The sequence below is a fragment of the Macrobrachium nipponense genome, chromosome 44, assembly GCF_015104395.2.
Source record: "Macrobrachium nipponense isolate FS-2020 chromosome 44, ASM1510439v2, whole genome shotgun sequence".
Lineage (NCBI taxonomy): Eukaryota > Metazoa > Arthropoda > Malacostraca > Decapoda > Palaemonidae > Macrobrachium > Macrobrachium nipponense.
This window is the reverse complement of record NC_087221.1, coordinates 21094134-21114564: the sequence shown is the minus strand read 5'-3', so window position 1 is coordinate 21114564 and position 20431 is coordinate 21094134. Positions and strand designations below refer to the sequence as shown.

The 20431-nt window shown below is 44.9% G+C and overlaps 1 long non-coding RNA gene across 3 annotated transcripts in view; it reads left to right on the top strand.

Annotated features, from left to right (window-relative positions):
* The window catches only part of LOC135204078 (uncharacterized), a 105867-nt gene that overhangs the window by 55468 nt on the left and 29968 nt on the right, over positions 1-20431 (top strand). The gene's annotated exons all lie outside the window — the stretch shown is intronic.

Sequence of the window (20431 nt, the reverse complement as noted above, 5' to 3'; positions counted from 1 at the left end):
CCTCCCACAATTCTCCGGCTGAGGGGAGCAACGGAGATGTGGGATCTGCTTCCTTCAATTGAGGCATGGGTTCCCCCTCCTTCTGGGCCGCTGGGATGGTAGTACCTCGCGATCTTTGTCAGGAACGGGAGCGGGGTACTCTTCATCCATTGTGAAAATGGTAAAGGGAGCTCTTGAAAGGTTGTATCCTGGTATTAGAACAATCCATGTCCTCTAAACATCTGAGCCATTCTCTCTGAGCCTGGTCTCGTGAATAGAGGACTGTCTCCTTTGGTACCCTATCATCCCGAACCATGGCTTGAAGCTGTAAGCCTTGCGTAGCCTATGAACGGAGGCTGGAGGTCTTCCGGGAAGAACTCGAAGTCCTCTATCCTTCGAGTTCCGAATTCCAGTATGGAAATGAGACCGTCTTGGAAGGGGGCGTATGACGCTACTCTCCATGGATTGTTCATCGAGAACGGAGGTAGCGAGTCATACGGAGGAAGCTGAGTTCCACTCGTATTGGAAAGTGGAGGAGAGGCTAGAGGGGCTTCTCTCAGTCCGGCTATAATGGAGTCTTGGGAAGTAATCCTATCCGACAGACGAGAGATCATTTGTTCCATGCTACTCTTTAGGGACCCAACCAGGTCGCCCACCCTGTTGCAACAGGCCAGCATTGGAGTCCAGGCCGGAGCTGCTGCGGTAGGTGGAGGGTGGCTCTGAATCGGAACCAAGGGTAGCGGAACTGGTGACTCTGCCGGGGTGCGAGATCTCTCTCTGAGGATTTACTCCTCGAGGACTTAGAGCCGGAGCTAGAAGCTTTAGGCCTGTCTGCTCCGGGATTCGCAGCCGGAGAACTTACGTGAGGAGATGACGCCGAAGTCGACTTCTTAGACGACGACGACGTCTTAGTCAAGGATTTCACTGCTTGACCCTTGACCTTGGTCTAACCGAAGCGTCAGGAGGAGTATATAATTCATCACCTGTAAAGCCTTGGAAGGATGGAGAGGTTGCAGGAGTAGAAGAAACAGTTACACCCAAGGGTGACCCTTGGGTGTCCACCCACTACTTACCTCGACCAACAGGTCGTCTACACCTACCATAGGTTCCACATTAATATCTAGAGTCGCGACGTCCGTGGAGATATCCTGGTCTTGATCAGTTAATGAGGCAACCAGCTGTTGTTGTATAAGGCGATAGTAGGGGCCGCCTCTACTGGGTCGACGTATCCTGTCGCCTTGCCTCCGGGGAAGATTAACAGCGCCAACCGCTTCTCCAAGATGTAGGGCATACCCTTGGCGGCGTTCTTCCCAAAACCGCCGACCCAGGCCCGCAGGGTTGCCAGTGCGGTATCTTTCACTGCCGGCGCCTGGAGAGAGGGCGTAGATTAGATTTAAGAATCACTTAAAACTAAAACTTAAAATATAACTTAAACTTAGATGCCTTAAGTTAAAGTGGATGATGAAAACTTAAGCACTAAAACAGAAGCGGAGCAGCTACCGGGAGATGGGATACTCACACCCCTTCTAAAAGCTGGCTCACCAGATCGTAACATATGGTAACACGTCTCATGGTACCAGACCTGGATGTCCCCGTGCAGCGTCGCGCATGGAGCATGGACCGGCAAACTTCGTGTCCACATGGGTCCTGAAGTGTGGCGGCGCATCCCGGATGCTCACAGTTTGGTGGCCTGTAAGTGGGGAAAGATCCGCATGAGTATCTTAAAGAATAAACACTTACAGGCTAAAGGACAGAAGAACTCCGTTGCATGCCGGAGCTCGGAAAAAAACATTTGGGCATAACCCCCCCCTGCCTCGCCTGAAAATCGGCTATAATCCCGGAGATATCCGGTAAGACATGCAAGGGAGGGGGGGAAAAGGTTTAAGGTACTTAAGATAAACTTAAGTAGTAAACTTATAGTTAATCTAATAACGCTTAAACCTAAAACTCAAACGAACCGGACCAAGTCCAGTACGTAGCGGAGTTTAGTAACTCAGCAATGCGGTAAGGTTAGCAGGGACCCACTGTATGTTCCGGTCCACTCTACTGGATGGACTAACATCTTCCCGCTGGATGCCAGGACTCCGATCAGGAAAGGAGTCCTAGCAAGGTCGGGAAGAGCGAGGAGACATACAGGCTCGAGCGAACCGGAGCGACAAGGAAGCAACGGATGGGGGGAAAGGCCAGTACCCCCCCCACCACATCACCACCGGGCCGGACCGAGAAGCCGGAGAGGTCGCGTCCAGTCTGGGTCTGTCCCGTCTCCCTGGCCCCTCCGCCTGGGGGGAGAGAGGGAGGCATGCTCGGGTGTATAGGTGGAGCGTGCCGTGGGCAGACCGACCCACCCTCCCCCGACTCTATGGAAGAGCTGGAGAGGGGGGAGGGGGGAAAGGGGATGGGCAGGCGTCTGGCTGTCTCGTGATCGCGTAGTGACCACGAGGCGGTAAGACTAAAATAAGACAACTAAGCCTAGGACCAACCAACTGATCAGAGAGATGCTATCGGGAAGCAACTGAACTGAAAAGCGGTAGCATGGAGACCTACTGGGCCAAAACCGACTGATCAGAGAGATGCTAAAGGGAAGCAACCGAACTGATGAGCGGTAGCATAGGCTCAAGGAGCCAGGACCTAGGCTAAGCCAGACGCCTAACTAACCTAGCCACAACAAAATACATGCTAACTGAAAAGGATGACCACCAGAGGCGCAGCAGTCGGCAGCATGGGATGGAGTAGTAGTAGTACGAGCTGCTCCTCTGTGGGTCGGCTCTCCTCATCGGGGGAGGGTTTTTTGTTGTGGGAGATTTCTATTGGTATTTGGCTCGTGGTAGTGGTCTCACTCGCCTAGTGTTCATACCGACACCCTCTTGGAGGGTGAGCGAGTCAGTTATACTGACCTTTTTCTTTATTTTATTTATTCTCTGGTATGTGTTAGTACATTTACCCTAGAAATAATAGATTAAAGGATATTTCGCGCAGCGACACGAGCTGAGCCCAGAAAAGCTACATATAGTGATGTGTCCCTTATTTTTATGCTAGGGGCACTCACACTTGTAAATACTGTTACTAACTGAGACCGTTTGGTGATGTTCTCCCTTATTTTTTTGCTAGGGAGACTCACTTATATATAAGATACTTGCTAGTATGATTTAAGAACTATTGTGAGTTATCCTCTCTTATTTTTATGCTAGAGAGTCTCACTTGTACATAATTGCTCATAGAACCTAGTTTAAGTTATCATAAGTTAGTCTAAGTGTACTTTTAAGGCCAAGTTATATTTTAAGACTAACACATGTTACATTATGTTAAGTTTAAATTAGCTATGATAACTTTGTATTTACTTCAACTAGATTATATTAGTTTTAATTTTTATTTCGTTTTCTTCAGACCCTATTTTGTTTTTTTCCCAATCTTGTGCTAATTCTTTGGTACTATTTCACGAAGCGACACGAACTGAGCCCAGAAAAGGGATTTTGACGAAGAAAAATCTATTTCTGGGCAAGGGTTCGTGTCGCCCAGTGAAATCCCCCCCTGTTTCTCCCACCCTTGCGCCCAAGATTGGCCTTTAACTTCAAGGATGGCCACGAGAGGCGCTGCAGTCGGTGTGGGAGGGTGTGTAGTAGTAGTTGCTGGCGCCAGCCGTGTATCAGTTCTCTCAGGGAGGGGGATTTTGATGAAGGAGAATTCTAAATGACAAGAGATTCGTGGTAGTGGTCTCACTCGCCCCAGCACCATACCAACACCCTCTTTTTATTTAGGGTGAGCAAGTCAGTTACTCTGACATCCCCCTATTTTTGTTTTTTCTCTGGTAATGTTAGTATCATTTACCTAGAAATAATGAACTTAAGGGATTAATTCACTGGGGGACACAAACCCTTGCCCAGAAATAGATTATTCCTTCGTCAAAATCCCTTTATGAAGTATTGTTGAGATGGAGTTCATTTGTGAAGGATTTTCTTAAGAGCAGTTTAACAGTTGTTGCTTTCACAAGACTTCAGTAAATTTTAACCTAATTACAGGTTTGAGTAGTAGTCTTTTTTTTTTTTTTTTTTTTTTTTTTTTTTTTTTTTTTTTTTTTTTTTTTTTTTGTTTTTTTTTTTTTTTTTTTTTTTTTTTTTTTTTTTTTTTTTTTTTTTTTTTTGGTGGTAGAATATGTTACTGTTGTAAATTCTGTGTATGTAAAATACTTAAACTAAATTTTTGTATAATTGACTTACATAGCTATAGTTTTCCGTGTATGGCAGCCAAAGTTCAAATTTTGCAAGTAGCACTTTGATTGCTCAATGTAGGCATACAGTGCCACCCCCTACCCGCAATATTAGGAACGACTTCGCTAATTACCTCATTCTGTTTTCTGCCCTGCTCAACTAACATCAAGTACAGTGGTACCTCGAGATATGAAATTAATCCGTTCCGAGGCGCCCTTCGTATCATGAGTTTTTCGTATCTTGGACTGCATTTTACGTGTAAAATGGCTAATCCGTTCCAAGCCCTCCAAAAACACCCCAGTAAATTTCATAATAAAGCTAAATTGACCTATAAACAATGAAATACTACAGCAATTTACAAGAAATACTGTACGTACATACGTACGTATGTAGTAAAATTTGGAAGCTTACCTTTCGAGTGAGACTATCTCCGAAAATGGCAACAGAGGAGGAGGACAGATGGTAGATACGTACACTTAACTTTACGAAGCACATAAAAAAATGTCAGAAAAACAAACTAAACTTTACAAAACACATTAACAAAACTGTAACACTTAACTTTACAAAAAACTTAATTTTTTTTTGTCTTTTTTTTATTTTTACATTTTTTTTACTTTTTTATACTTTACGTATTTTACAAAATTTCAATTTCTTCACCACCGAATGGATGCCAGTCCGTTTACAGAATTTTTCGAACCACCCATGAGAAGCCTTGAACTCTGGGGTTGCCGTCGATGTCCCCTCTCCTCCGTCGTCTTCGGCTTGGGCAATCGAATTGCCGGAAATAGCGCTGGCTTCTGGCAGATTGCCGTCTCGGTTATCATATCGCCATCGATTTCTTTGTCCTCAATCCATACATAGAAGAAGCAGCCTCTCCATTTCATCATGCACATGGCTCCTCTTGTTGGACAAAATAGTCATGCCCTTGGAAGGTGTAGCTGCTTTGATGACATCCTTCTGCTTAAGGATGGTGCCTATCGTCGACGGATTTCGGCTGTATTCCTATATACTGTACGTAATTTATGCATAAGTAGAGTAAAGTTCTCACACAACACGATAAAGTACGTATACTGCAACGAAATCACTAACGAATTATGTTAATAAACGAAATCGTTAGAACGAACGAATACTGCGTGCGTATGATAACGATGCTGGGACGAGTGGCTGAGGCACGCTGCTACGTAGTAGATGCATGATGGGAAGAATGCTGACTAATAGGAGAGAAGGATCTCACGGCAGTGACTAGCATCAGGAACCAATGGGAGAGCAGGAGGATGGTGGCGAGTCTACTCAGTTGGCGGGGCGCGAGTTTCAAAATTGTTATCGGTGGTCCGAGGCGAATCTCGGACTTTACAGCATCAACCTTTCTTATCTTGAAAATTTTTGTATGTAGAGCCGTAAAATTTTTCGTATTAGTTTTGTATCTCGAGGTACCACTGTACTTACAGCAGCTTGTTCTTGTTTTCCAGTTATATCACCAGATTTTGGTAGTATTTGCATTCTCAACATTAGCTGGCTCATGCATTAATGGATTTCTCTGTGAACCATATCTACTTATTATTCGCAGAAATTCACATATTCGCGGTGTTTTTCTATGAGAAATATCCACAAATTCCTGGTTTTTTTATCAATTTCATCATAAAATGCTCTCTTTATGATAAAACTAATAAAAAACTAGGTATAAACATTTTAAGTGGATTTTTCGTGAGTTTCAACTAACAAAATAGGCAGTTTTAAGCATTTTCATAGGGGTTTCAAGTATTCTCGGGTTCTAGCTATTGGGGAAGGTTCTGGTATGCAACCCCCCACGAATGCGGGGGAACACTGTATTACACAACCAGCAGAATGCGTATTTCATAGTCTGAGCAGGATGAGTCGTAGTCTTGTTTATTTGTTATTACTTTAATTCAAATTATCATCAACCCGGCTACTTGCAGTCGGCAGGTATAGTTTTGTCTTTAAAAAACATAGTTAGGAGAGAATGGTGTGTTTGGCTGCTGTGGGCTTTAGGCAGAAATATTCTTGTCAGTTGAGTATCGACTACTGGTTCTTGCTTCAGCAGTAGTACATACTTCAGAACGTTACAGAGAAGGTTCACATGGCCCCGGCATACGGTGGTATTTTCTTGGTGCCATGCAATCATGGGCATTCCACATTTTTAGTTCTTAGTCTCCAGTTCGCATGGCGGCGCGGATGGGAGCGCAGGCCACTTGCCTCAACGTATGGTGCGCATAATCGGGTACTGGATTTGACTACTTTGATTTATCCCTGAAAATTCTAGTAATGATTTTTTTTGGAATAATAGATTATTTGTAAATAATTGTCTTTTTCTTTATCAATAATTAGAGAATAAAAGCAATTAAAGTCTGATCTGATTTGATACTTTAATGCTAAAACTAATTTTTTATATAAATTTATCTTTCTTTTTTTAGAAGGCATGCTTACATTTATGTTATCTTAAAATACATTCATGTCTGAATTTATGAAATGCTAATGTATTTCATACATTTTATGCATATTTCTATGCCTAGATGCTAGAAATTGCTATAGAGATATAAAAAGTAGTTGGTAATCGATTACTGATCAATTATACTAGTATTTTTCATGAAAATAACCGACATTGCCAAAATTCAGTGAGGCGCCCACCACTAGCCTCCACCCTCACCACGCACAAAAGAACGCCTGCCACCTACCTACCTCCACCGTTTGCCTCCCAATGTCCTCCTGGCACCAGTTCTCTCCTATTACTAGCCTTCTTATCTTATTCATTTGCTCTGGCGCCTGCCTCTCTCGCTTCCTTCCCATGCCTTTGCCAGCCATTTATTTCGATTATCATGAATTTATCCTTGTAGCAATGAAGTGTTGTGCAGTGGAGGAGGTGGCCACTCGTCCCTCAGTACTCCTGGACAAAGGTCACTGTCCCGCTCCCCCACACTAGGGAGAAGACATACTGAAGGTCCAAGGGAAGCCAGGGCGTTTATATACGGGTAGTCACCTTATCAGTCGAGCCTGTTGCTGGTCCCTGGTATTGACAGGCAGCCACTGTCCTGCTCCTCTGCATCTAGGAGAAGACATACTGGCAGGCAAAGGGAGTCCGACGGGGTTGCCCCCTCAGTTGAACCTGTAGCTTATTCCTAGGTGTCAGCAGACATCCACTGAAAAGGTGTCTTGATGGATGTGTAGTGAGGAATTGGCTATGTGACCCTTCAGATCTCCTAGACAGAAAGTCACTGTCCTGCTCCTTCCCACAGAGAAGACATACTGGCAGTCAAAGCGAGTCCGAGGGGGTTGCTCCTGAAAGTTGCCCTCTTGGTGGAACCTGTCGCATGTTCACAGGTTTCAACTGAACGCCGTTGAAAAGGCATCTTAGTGAGTGTTGCTCAGTTGTCAACAGATTCAGAAGATTCATCTCCTGACAAGGAATGCAGTGCGCCCTGAGCATTCATCTTGGAACAGTCTGGAGTCGTTGGGCTCACGTGAACGTCTTGTGCTAGCGCCTAGACATTTGGAGCACGGAGCATCATAAGTGACATCTTGCTTCCGATCACCAGTCCACTCCCAGGCGTTTGGTGCCAGGTGTGTCGAATTGCTTGTCTTCACCTGTAGTGCCCCCCACCCCCTTCTGTCAGTTGTTGGGTGCCTGAAATAAGTCTCTCAGCACCAAAAGTAGAGCATTCAGCGCCGACTGTGACTTCTCCTAAGATGTATGGTTTAGGCTCCATTTTGTCAGCAACTCATGATCTGATGGGTTTTCTTAAGAAGTCTACAGCTACTGAAGCTGGAGATACCGCCTTGCCACCTCCGTGTTGCCCGATGAAAAGGAAGTGGATCAGAATTCTGCTCCTGAGTCAGCGTACTCGAGCCATCTCAAGTACTTTTGGTCCTGGCGCTCATCAAGATGGTACCAATTCTCTTAATGAGCACCAGGTGTTGGCACCTAGGCGCTCGGACCTCTCTTATATTGGGTGTTTTCCACATTCACCTGGCGCCAGCTGTTGGTAGTTTGGCGCCAGCTGTTGAACACCTGGCGCCACCGTCTCCTTACCCATCTTCATCGACACAAGAGGATCCTTCGCTAGCCCCTATTTACTACCACTTGGAGGATTGGATGGGCTACCTTAAAAGGAAGACATCTATTGCCAAGAGTGGGGATCACTCTATAGTCCACCTCCTCTGATGATGAAGATCCAAACCATGACAATGCTCCTACCTCTTCATATTCTAGCCTTCTCAGATTTCTTTTAGCAAACTTCCTAGACTCCTTTGCAACAGCGCCTCCCAGTTCCCCTGCTTCCACTTTCCTTATGAAACTTTCTTCTGATTCTTGCCTTCCCAAATTAGTGCTCTCTTCTTTTTAGAGAAAATCCCATTGCGAGGTAGAGGAATGGTTGGCAGTCAAAGGAATCAAGGCAAATCTTCTTTTTGGTTTTTCCTCCATCTAAGCTGCTGAAGAAGAGGTATCACTTTTATTCCACCAGGGAGGCTTAGTTTTCAGTGCTAGCAACTTTTATATTTCAAAGTCATTACATGACTTAATGTTCTGGAGTAGAACATGTCCATGATTCCACCTCCTTTCAATTTGGAATCAGCTATTTGATTACAATTCTGGGTAAGTCACTTATACAAAAAAGGGATTTTGACGTAGGAAAAATCTATTTCTGGGCGAGGAAGCCGTGTCGCCCAGTGAAATGTGTCCTCTTTAGCACTATTTCTAGTAAAATATTGCTATGATACCAGAGAACTGCTAAATTGGACATGTCAGAAGTCTCTGACTCGCTCACCTAAATAAAAGGTGTCGGTATAGAACTGGGGCGAGTGTTAAACACTACCACAGCAACCCCTCCAATTAGCCTTTTCCTCATCAAAAGACCCTGAAAACGGGGAGCCGACCTATAGGTCACACCCAGCTACCCTGTTGAAGGGGACTGTGGCGTCATACTTATCGATAGCATAGAAGCTTGGTGCACAGCAAGGGGGGGAAAAAGGAAAGGAAAAAAGGGGGGATTTCACTGGGCGACAACGGCTTCCTCGCCCAGAAATAGATTTTTCCTACGTCAAAATCCCTTTTCTGGGCTCAGCCGTGTCGCTCCGTGAAATTGTACAGAGAAACACCAAGCTATACTATCCTGAAAGGAAAAATCATATAATGATGAAATCAAAGGAAATAATAAAATAGTTTAGAATTGGAAAAAATACAATTTATTTACAAAATATACTATATAGCCAAAACATGTGGCAACATTTGCAACATGTCACATACATAATAAAATTAACAGATAATTTGTATGTACGTAAAACTATACACGATTATACACTTATTCTAATAGCTAAGGCATTTGCTGAGGTAGGTAAAATGTTAATGAGGCTGGCATAATTGAAAAGATTCATATGACACAAGGACGGTACTATAATGATGTAGCAGTAGGCAGACACTGGCCTTCCTGCAGCTATTGCATGATATTTAAGATCCTCTAAAGAACTTAAGGTAGTGCTTTTTTGAAAACCAAGGGTGACTTCCAACCAGTATACTTCTTCAGATCATCAAAGTCCATATATTTGAAGAAGTTAACAGAAGTTGCTATTGCCCGAATGTCATGCACCTTGGGAAATGACCCTCGGGCTGGCTTTCTTGATAAAATATATCTGCTGCCTAATGCCTTTTAGAGATAGTGTACCACCATCTTTTCTAATGAAAAGGGGGCCTTCGGAATAGGTAGACGTCCTAGATAAATAGTCCTTAAGAGTTTTACAGGACATAACGATGGATCCTGCGGAAGCGGGACAATCTTCCATGGAGACCACCTCATCAAGGGGTCTTCATTCTTAGCTAGAAATTGCTTATTTGGCGAAAGCAACACGTCCCCCGAGGAAAGGAACTCAATATGCGCTTCATCTCTAGATAAAGATGACAGCTCTGATATTCTGGCACCTGAAGCTAGACTCAATAAGAACAGAGTTTTACGCAAAATGGCTTGGTAATCACATTTGAAGTTCTGTTTCCGAGGCTAACCTAAGAACATCATTAAGAAACCATGACACTGACGACGGTCTGTGAATGGGCCGTAGACGTGCACATGCCCTTGGGATAGAGGTGAAATAAGACTCGGTTAGATTGATACCAAACCCGAGAAGAAAAATCTTTTTCAGAGCTGACTTAGTGGTTGTTATTGTTGCAGCTGCCAAGCCTTGTTCAAACAAAGACCTGAAGAAGGTTATGGCCACGTTCAATGTCATTACTTTGATATTTGATTCTCTGAGGAACGAAGACAATTTCTTAACTGCTGAGTCATACTGGCGAAGCGTAGAGACACTCTTGTCTGACTCCAAGAACAACATGTTCTGTGGATCAATGTCGCCTACTCTCTTACCTGCAAACTTCATGAAATCCATAAAGTTAGGGTTTTGTGAAGACCTGAGGAATCGAACACAGTCCTCGTTTGAACTTGTTGCGATAGTCTCAAGTCCGGGAGAGGGTGAGGGCGAAGACCTAGTTCCAGGAGAAGGGGAAACCAGTTGCTCTTGGGCCAGTGAGACGGAGCGACACGGCTGAGCCCAGAAATGACATTTTTATGATAAAGTTTTGTATATATACTTACCCAGTAATTACATGATCAGAGCCCTCCCTCCTCCATGCTGATGGACATTATGCATAAAACAGAATGAGGTGATTAGGTAAGTTGTTCCTAATATTGCCGTTAGGGGCAGCACTGTATAACTACACTGAGCAATCGAATTAGTACTACCTGCGAAATTTGAATTTAGACTGCCGTATGTGGAAAACTATAGCTATGTTATTATACTGGGTAAGTATATATACAAAACTTTATGGTCTGTCATAGTGACTGACATTGAGAAGAGATTGAGGTGGCATGTGGTGTCACTAAAAAATTTTAAGGATACCAAATAATACATAACAGGAAATTTTGATAGTTTATATAATTTAGTGGAAAAGTTAAGTAGTACTACGTAATTAACTTCAGAATTCCTCAGGAATCTGAAGTTAGGTTTACTGATTAAAGTTGCCTAGGACTGCATTTCTCCAATAGTTTTTTCTTTCTTTTTTATCTAAAATCCAGTGCAATAAGTCATAGAATTGCCCTGCAAAGACTCTCATTTCCAGTACAAGGCTTGGTCTCAAAATAGTTAAGTGCTCATGGCAATGTATGCTATGGAGACCTGCGTTGATGTTATAGTTTATGGGTTTCAGACAATAACTTGCTTCTTCTACAAGACAATCTTGTACTTTAATGTCAAACAGTAAACACCATATTATCAGTAGAAAATTGTAGTAAATTAAAGATAATCCATATAAACTTGTAATGACCACAACAAAATGGAACATGTTAAGAGGACTCTGTAACTCCCCTCAACCCAGGCTCACCTGTAGGTCCCCTCGACCCAGACTCACCAGCAGCCCAAGCAATCAAAAGATGCCCAGCTCCCAATGTTTTCATTGCCCACTATGACCTTATCAGGCTACTCAGGCTTCATACTTTGTGCTCTTAGTAGCACAATGTTTTGGTTGATGATAACATTAAAAAGTCAGCCACTGTTACCCAAGCTGATGGAGGTTTAGAAGGGTTGAAATAGTGTTATCTGTCATACAATACTTTAGCTGGCAATGTTCTGAGAATGCCTTAGAACATGCATACTGTTAAGTTGAAACTAGTATAGATTCATGAGATTATTTCTTCTTTGATGGACTAAATGTTCTATTTTAAAAATATCTGCTTATTTCAGGAAGCTGCTCTTATGGCTGCATGAAAGAGTTCAAGTGATGTTGAAACTTGAATAAATTTGTTATGTGGGGCATTAATTTTATATACAGTATTAAATTTTTTTGGGCAGTTTTTAAGGTTAGTTCTCCAGTTGCTGGACTAAGGTTTTACTTTGAAGCTATGGGCCTGTTCATGGAGACAACAGCTCATTATGTTAGTGATTTTGATGTACAATAACATGAAATCCAGAGTGAAGACTGAAATGCATATATAGCAGATGAATTGGGATAAATATTGGTGTCCATTAAGGATCACCCCTGAGTGCTTCTGATTTTTGTACATGAACTTCCCTGCCAGATATATACTTAGCTATAGTCTCCGACGTTCCGACAGAATTTCAAATCTCACGGCACACGCGACAGGTAGGTCAGGTGGTCTACCTTACCCGCCGGGTGGCGGGTGTATGAACCAAACTATCTCTCCAGCCAGATTTTTTTCTGTCGCTGAAGTGATAACAACTGTTGTCGTTTCATTCCGATATATTCTTCATTTCTCGCTTGCCTGGAGATTGATTTGGACATTTTGGTGACGTATTCGCTCTATTTTGGCTTGGCATACGCTGATTGTGGACCGTTATTGACTTTGCGCTGGATTTTCCTGTAGAATGTCTGATTTTGATTCTGTTTCCAAAACTCCGGTTTTGTTTAGAGTATGTTTGACTGATGGATGTAAGGTGAGGTTACCGAAAGCTGCGGTTGACCCTCACACTATCTGTTAAATATAAGGGGAATGAATGTTCGTTTAGTAACCCGTGTCAAGAGTGTGAGGTTTTGAACGAAGATGAATATAAGGCTCTTTCTTCTTATATTAGGAAACTTGAAAGGGATAGGGTACGTAAAGCTTCTTCAAGGAGTTCGAGCAGGTCGAGAATGAGTGAGAATGAAACTAACATTAATGTAGTTTTAGAACCTTCCTCCCAGGTCTCAGCTCCTGCTCCCCGCACCGAAGCCGTAGATTTGTCTTCGGAGGCGGCGGCCTCAAAAGCTTCCTTGTGTTCTAAGGAAGACAAGAATCTTCGTACTGATCAAGGTAAGAGTGTCAGTGATGATAAGTGCAGTGTATCCAGTGATGTGGAGGGTGCGTCTGACCGGCTCCTTAGTGCCTCCAGGCCTAGACCTCTTCCAGACTCCCAGTTCCAGTGGAGGAGGAAAGTTGAAAGCCGCAGGAGGGCTAGGGAGAGCCCCCACCGGTCAGGCGTCCCCTCGGCAGATCCTGAAGTTCGCTCCCAGGCTGCCTTGGATCGATCAAGAAGAAGAATATTCTTCGTCAGTGTTTTTCGTCGTCCTCTTTCTCCTTCGCCGAAGCGTGGTTGGAGCTCTAAAGGAGGTGTCACGCCCCGTTGAAGAGGGCTGCGGAGGCTCCCTTCAGTACATTAGCGTCCAGCCCAGAAGACTTTTCTGATGTAGCTTCCTTGCAAGCAAAGAAGCCTAGGAGATCCTGTGATCGCCCTCCTTCTCCCGCTCCTCGCGCTGAGCTTGTTTCGGAAGAAGATCCTGGGGACTCTCCTTCCCGAGTGCTAGCGGGCCTACAAGCTCAGATCACAGCCTTGGCGGACTCCTTGGCATCGAGATCGCGTAGAAGGAAGGATTTGTCTCTCTCTGTCAAGAGATCGAGGCGCTTTTCGTCGGAAGAGCGCTCTCCTTGTAATCGGCGATCTCTCCTTTCTTTTTGAGGATACTTCTCACATCATAGGAATTTCACAGAGAGGAACACCACTCCCGCTCGGAGGTGTCGAGACGCCATTTCGTCGGATAGGCGCTCCTTGGACTATGAAGATATTTCCCCAGATCGGATTCCTGCCTCGGGTAGACGCTCAGCCCCTTCTGTTTCTCCTTCTTCTAGAGTTCGTGCAAGAAGAGAGAGTCGCTCAGGTCATAGAAGACTTATTTCGTCGTCTCCGTCTCTTCTTTCTTCTCCTCGCCTTCTCAGAGAACCTAGGGAATGCCCTTCTGAAAGTAGGCGCGCTTCTCCTTCTGACTACGGTCGTCGGGCGTCGGATAATGTGACTGATAGGCGCTCATCGCATGGAGTTCGCTCCTCCCCTGTAAGACATCAAGAGTCTAGTAGGAGCCCTGCGCCTGGTAAGCGTCCTTCTTTTAGTAGCTGTTCTCCTGGAGAAAGACGACTTGATCCTCGTTTGCTTCGTTCTCCTAGTAGGCCGCCTCTTCGTTCTCGAGACTCCCTACTCCTGATCGGTCTCCTCTTGCTAGAAGTCAAGAACGCCTCAAGCGCCCTGCTTCTGTTAGGCGCTCGGAGCCTTACAGACGTTCTCCCCTTTGTAAGGACCAAGATCTCGTCGAACGGCCCTGTTCCGTTTAAGCGCTCGGAGCATAGCAGCCGCTCTCCGCTTCGTAGGCATCAAGAGCCTCTCAAGCGCCCTGCTCCTGATAGGCGCCCTATTTTTAGCAACGTTTCGCCGCTTGGTAGGCGCCAGGATTCCCCTAAGCGCCCTGTGACAGATAGGCGCTCGGCGCCTAGTAGCCGCTCTCCTCACGATCGGCGCCAGGATTTTAGTAGGCGCTCTCACTCTCGTAGTTTCCCTAGGGATAGACGTGGTTTTCTTTCTAAGGAAGGGAGTCCTTCCTCTTTTGCTGTTAAGAGTTTGTCTTCGTTTAGGAAGGAATGCGAGATTAGACAAGAATTTTCGGATAAGCGTCCTTCTATTACGACTCGTCGTTCTCCTGTACGCCGCTCTACTTTGGAATCTTCTCCTCATTCAAGACGTTTGTCTCCTTCATCGCACTGTACCCCAGCTAGGAAATCATCTAAGGATTCTCATAAGGATCCTCATCCTCGTTCTCCTCATCCTCGTTCTCCTCTTCAAGAAGACCAGGAAGCCTCTGAGGAAGAAACTAATACATCGGCAGCAGTTTCTTCGTACAAGAAGCTCACAGAGCTTCTCCTTCAGGAGTTCGGAGAGTCTTTGAGCCCTACTGCTCCTCCTTCTCCACACTCGTTGTTCTCCACAGCGAAAGCAACGAAAGGATCTTCGTGTGTGAGAATGAAACAGACTCTTTCTATGAAGAAAGCGCTCAAGAGTTTCGGTTCATGGATGCATACTAAAGAAGAAGCGGGGAAAACTATGTTTGCCTTCCCTCCGTCGAAGCTTTCAGGACTGACAGGATTTTGGTATGAGACAGGAGCCCACCCTTGGGACTGGGCCTTCCGTCTTCAGCTGACGCAGATTTTTCGGCACTAGTAGACGCCACTAGAAGATCAGCTTTGAATTCGGCCAAAACTACGTGGGCAATGAATGAAATACAGTGGACCCCCCGTATTCGCGTTCTCCAGATTCGCGGACTCACACATTCGCGGATTTCTCTCGGGAACGTTTCCCTGCCATTATTCGCGGAAAATTCGCGATTCGCGGTATTTTTCTATGATAAATATCCACAAATTCCTGGTTTTTTTGATGAATTTCATCATAAAATGCCCTTTTTGTGATAAAACTATTAAAAAACCCATGTAGGAAAATTTTTAGTGGGTTTTTCTTGAGTTTTAACTAATAAAATAGGCTGTTTTTAGCATTTTTATAGGGGGGGTTCCAAACATTCCGCGGATTGTAAGCTATTCACGGGGGGGTCTGGTACGCATCCCCCGCGAATACGGGGGGACCACTGTAGATCACATTCTAAAAGGCATTTTTAGAGTCTTGGAAGTTTTCAACTTTCTCGATTGGTCCCTCGGAGTCCTAGCCAAGAAGAAAACTCAAGACCGGACACCATTTTCTCCGGAGGATTTGAATTGTGTCTTATCCTGTATGGATAAATCGGTGAGGGATGGGGCCAGCGAAATAGCTTCACTGTTTGGAGCAGGGGTCTTGAAGAAAAGATCAGTATTTTGCTCATTTTTAACAAAGTCTGTCTCACATGCTCAGAGATCGTCTTTGCTTTTTGCCCCTCTCTCTACGCAGCTGTTTCCTAAACACCTGGTTCAAGACATTTCGAAGGCTCTCTCTGCCAAAGCTACGCAGGACCTTCTAGCGCAGTCTGCAAGGAAGCCGCGCCCTACCTTCCAGACTAGACGAAGAAAGCTAAAGCGGGCGCCTCTCAGGAACCCTTTCGAGGGGCTTCTACCTCTAGATCCTCTTCGTTCAGAGGTCGGAAACCAAATAGAAGAGGGAGGACTTTTACGAAGTCAATCAAACCTCCCAAGTAAGACTCAAGTCCTACAGACAACTGTAGGCGCCAGGCTTTTACAGTTTGCAGAAGTCTGGGCCCAGAAAGACGCAGATGCCTGGACCCTGTCAATTTTGAGGAAGGGCTATCTCATCCCGTTCTCTTCGAGGCCTCCCTTGACGAATACCCCGAGGGAGTTTGACGGCCAGATACAGGGACCCCATCATGAATCAAGCCCTCCGACTAGCGGTAGATCGATGCTGGAAAAGGAGGCGATCGAACTAGTGGCAGATCATCTTTCGGCAGGCTTTTACAACCACCTGTTCCTAGTTCCGAAATCCTCAGGGGGATGGAGACCGGTGTTGGACGTAAGCGCCCTGAACTTCTTCGTCGAAAAGAAGAAGTTCACGATGGAGACCACTGCCTCGGTGTTAGCAGCACTCCGTCCAGGGACCTGGATGGTGTCCTTGGACTTACAGGACGCTTACTTCAACGTACCAATCCATCCTTCCTCGAGGAAGTTTCTAAGATTCATGATGGGGGGAAGAATCTTCCAATTCAGGGCCCTGTGTTTTGGCCTCTCTCCACGGCCCCCCAAGTCTTTACGGCCATCATGAGGAAATGTGGCACAATGGCTTCACCCTAAGAAGGGTGAGGATTTCGCTCTATCTCGACGATTGGCTTATAAGGGCCAATTCCAGAGATCGTTGTCTGAAGGAATTAAAGAAAACCCTGGATTTGACTTATTCCTTAGGACTTCTGGTCAATCTGCAGAAGTCAAGTCTGATTCCCAGCTCAAGAGTGCGTTTATCTGGGGATCCAGATGAAACTCTCTGAGTTTTCGGGCTTTCCGTCACAGGAGAGGATAGCCCGGGGCGGGGACTCGAAAAAGTAACAACCTTCTTAGGGAAAGAAGTATGCACAGTGAGGGAGTGGATGAGTCTGCTGGGGACGCTCTCCTCATTGGAGCAATTTGTTTCCCTAGGAAGGTTGCACCTGAGACCGCTCCAATTCTTTCTTCATCGGAATTGGAGTCTTCCTTCTCAGGATTTGAAGTTCTCCCTGTCAATTTCTCATCAAATCAAGAAGGAGTTAGCATGGTGGGCGGATCCCAACAAGTTTCTCGCAGGGACTGCCTCTTCAATCCCGAACCCCAAGCCTGGTGTTGTTCTCCGATGCGTCGGGAAACAGGTTGGGGGGCGACTCTGGGAACCAAGGAGGTGTCAGGAACCTGGGTGGGGGACCAGTCTTCCTGGCACATCAACAGGAAAGAACTAATAGCCGTGTGGCTTGCTCTGAAGGAGTTCGAGTCAGATGTGGCAGGAGCAGTTGTGCAAATAAACTCTGACAACACCACGGCTCTGGCATACATCAGGAAACAGGGGGGGACGCATTCCTTCTCTCTGTACAAAACAGCAAGAGATCTTCTTCTGTGGACAGAAGAAAGGGGGATAAAACTTCTCACCAGATTCGTACAGGGAGAAAGGAATGTAAGGGCAGATCTCCTCAGCAGGAAAGATCAGGTCCTTCCCACAGAGTGGACTCTGCACCAAGATGTTTGCCAGAGCCTTTGAAAGTTGTGGGGCAGGCCTCTCTTAGACCTGTTTGCAACTTCAAAGAAACAAAAGACTGGATCTGTATTGCTCGCCCATCTCGGATCCAGGAGCAATAGGGATAGACGCTCTCCTACTCGATTGGAAAGGACTCTATGTATACGCGTTTCCCCCCTTCAAGATTCTGGGGTTGACTTAAAAAAGTTCGCAGAGTCAGATTCCGCGAGGATGACTTTGATAGCTCCCTTTTGGCCAGCACAAGATTGGTTCACAGAGGTGCTGGAATGGCTAGTGGAAATTTTTTTCCAAAGATCGCTTCCTCTAAGGAGCGATCTACTCAGACAGCCCCACTTCGACAGGTACCATAAAAACAAAACCTCCCCGCTCTCAGTCTGACTGGCTTCAGACTGTCCAGAAACTGGTCAAGAGCGAAAGGCTTTTCGTCAGCAGCTGCTAAGGCAATCGCTAGAGCGAGGAGGTCTTCCACCGTATGAGTGTACCAGTCGAAGTGGGATGTCTTCAGAAGATGGTGCAAGAGGAATAACGTTTCCTCTTCCAGTACCTCTGTGAATCAAATTGCAGACTTCTTTTTATTCTTAAGACAAGAATGTGGCTTAGTCGTTTCGACGATTAAAGGCTATCGTAGTATGTTGGCGAAAAAATGTCTTCAGGCACAGGGGGCCTCAACTTATCGGAAGATAAGGACCTACAGGACCTTATTAGTCTTTTGATACACGAAAAATGCAGTCTCCTAAGACACCTAGCTGGAATTTGGATGTAGTCCTTCAACCATTCCTTGGGTCCTCTAGGTTTGAACCCCCTAATTCAGCCTCATTCAGAGACCTTACCAGGAAGACTCTGTTTTTGATGGCTCTAGCTTCGCCAGAAGAGTGAGTGAGCTTCAGGCGATTGATGGTAATGTGGGTGGTTTTAAGGAGGACTCTCATTTGCTCTTTCCTTCCTGTTTTCTTGCAAAGAATGAGAACCCATCAAAGTCCATGGCCCAAGAACTTCAAGATTCGTGGGGTTTTATCTTCTTTGGTAGGAGAAGAACCCGAGAGAACTCTTTGCCCAGTGAGAATGGTGAAATACTACCTTAGAAGAAAAGAGCAACTGAAAGCCAACCGAGAGGTTCTGTGGTGTTCGGTAAAAGACCCTACTCGTCCATTGTCGAAGAACGCATTGTCCTTCTTCTTGAGAAGCCTCATCAAAGAAGCACACGGATCCTGCAGAGAAGAACATCTTAGGCTTCTTAAAGTGAAAGCACACGAAGTAAGAGCCATAGCAACTTCTCTTGGTTTCAACAAGAAGTATCCGTCGCAAATCTGATGGAGACAACATTCTGGAGATGTCAGTCAGTGTTCGCGAACATACTTAGTGAGATCACTTACCCGAATGCTTTGCCTTGGGCCCGTACGTATCTGCGGATTTAGTGCTGGGGCAGGAGCTGGAACTCATCCTGTTAGTAGTATAAATTTTTCCCCTTGTATTTGCTGTTGTTGGTTGCCTTAAAGAGGATGCATGAAGGCATCTCTTTAGGTCGTAATACTAATCTTTAGTAGTTTGGTTAGGTGGTCTGATGAGTGTGGCTCCTTGCAGTAGTAGTGGTTAGGACCTTTTAAGATAGGGACGAACATCCCTTAACAGGATCCGACTTGGATTCTACCACACAAATGGGATCATATATCCCAGTGGTAGATCTGATGAGTCTTTCAGCATCAGGTCACGTCCTAGCTGTAGCTCTCCAGGCAACGCAGACTCAGAGACAGTATCAATGAAGTCTTCTGCCTGAACAGGTAAGAACCAAGGTTATTTATATCCTACAACATCAGTTGTTTCCTTATCTCTCCTTATTACTTTAGCTGTCTCTTACCCTCCACCAAGGGTGCCAATCAGCTAAGTATATATCTGGCAGGGAAGTTCATGTACAAAAATGATATTGTTAAACTACAATAAAGTTTTGTACATACTTACCTGGCAGATATATACGTCTAATGGCCCACCCAGCCTCCCCTCAGGAGACAGGTGAAAGAAAAAAAAATCTGGCTGAAGAGATAGTTTGGTTCATATACCCGCCACCTGACCTACCTGTCGCGTGTGCCGCGAGATTTGAAATTCTGTCGGAACGTCGGAGGCTATAGCTAAGTATATATCTGCCAGGTAAGTATGTACAAAACTTTATTGTAGTTTAACAATATCATGTTTATCACAGTAATAGAGAAAGTTGCAAAGGAGTGCAGATAAGGAATTGCTTATGTGGAAATGACTTATTGTTAATCACAGAGCTCAGATTGAGGGTAAGGAAATGTTTGAGAGGCAGAAAAGTTGGAGAGTAACATATTGAAAATGTAAATGAGACAGGTCTTTAGTTTAGAAAATGGCCATGTGGATTCTTTTGGGTAGGTGGTGGGGTGACATTTATTGTGTAGAAAATATACAAGGAGTAACAGAGTTTTGGCACCTAAAATGTGTTATAAGAATAAAGAGCTCTGTTGTACTTGATGGGTAAGCCTCAAGGAGGTGAAGCATTTCTGAAATTTTTGGGTTAAACTGGACTATGAAAGGGTTGAGATGGGCAGTCAAAAAAAATGTTTTCTTCTTGGTTAAAGTATGAAGAAACAACTAGACAAAAGTAAATCAGAAACATGGGCACTGACAAAGGAAATGGAGTTTTTGGAAGGTGTGATTACAGAATGCTAGAATTCAAGGACAAAGTGTGATGGGAATACAGTTTGTAGTTTTTGAGTTATATACAGGCTATCAAATTGAATTTGAAGTTATAAACCTTGAATCCTTTA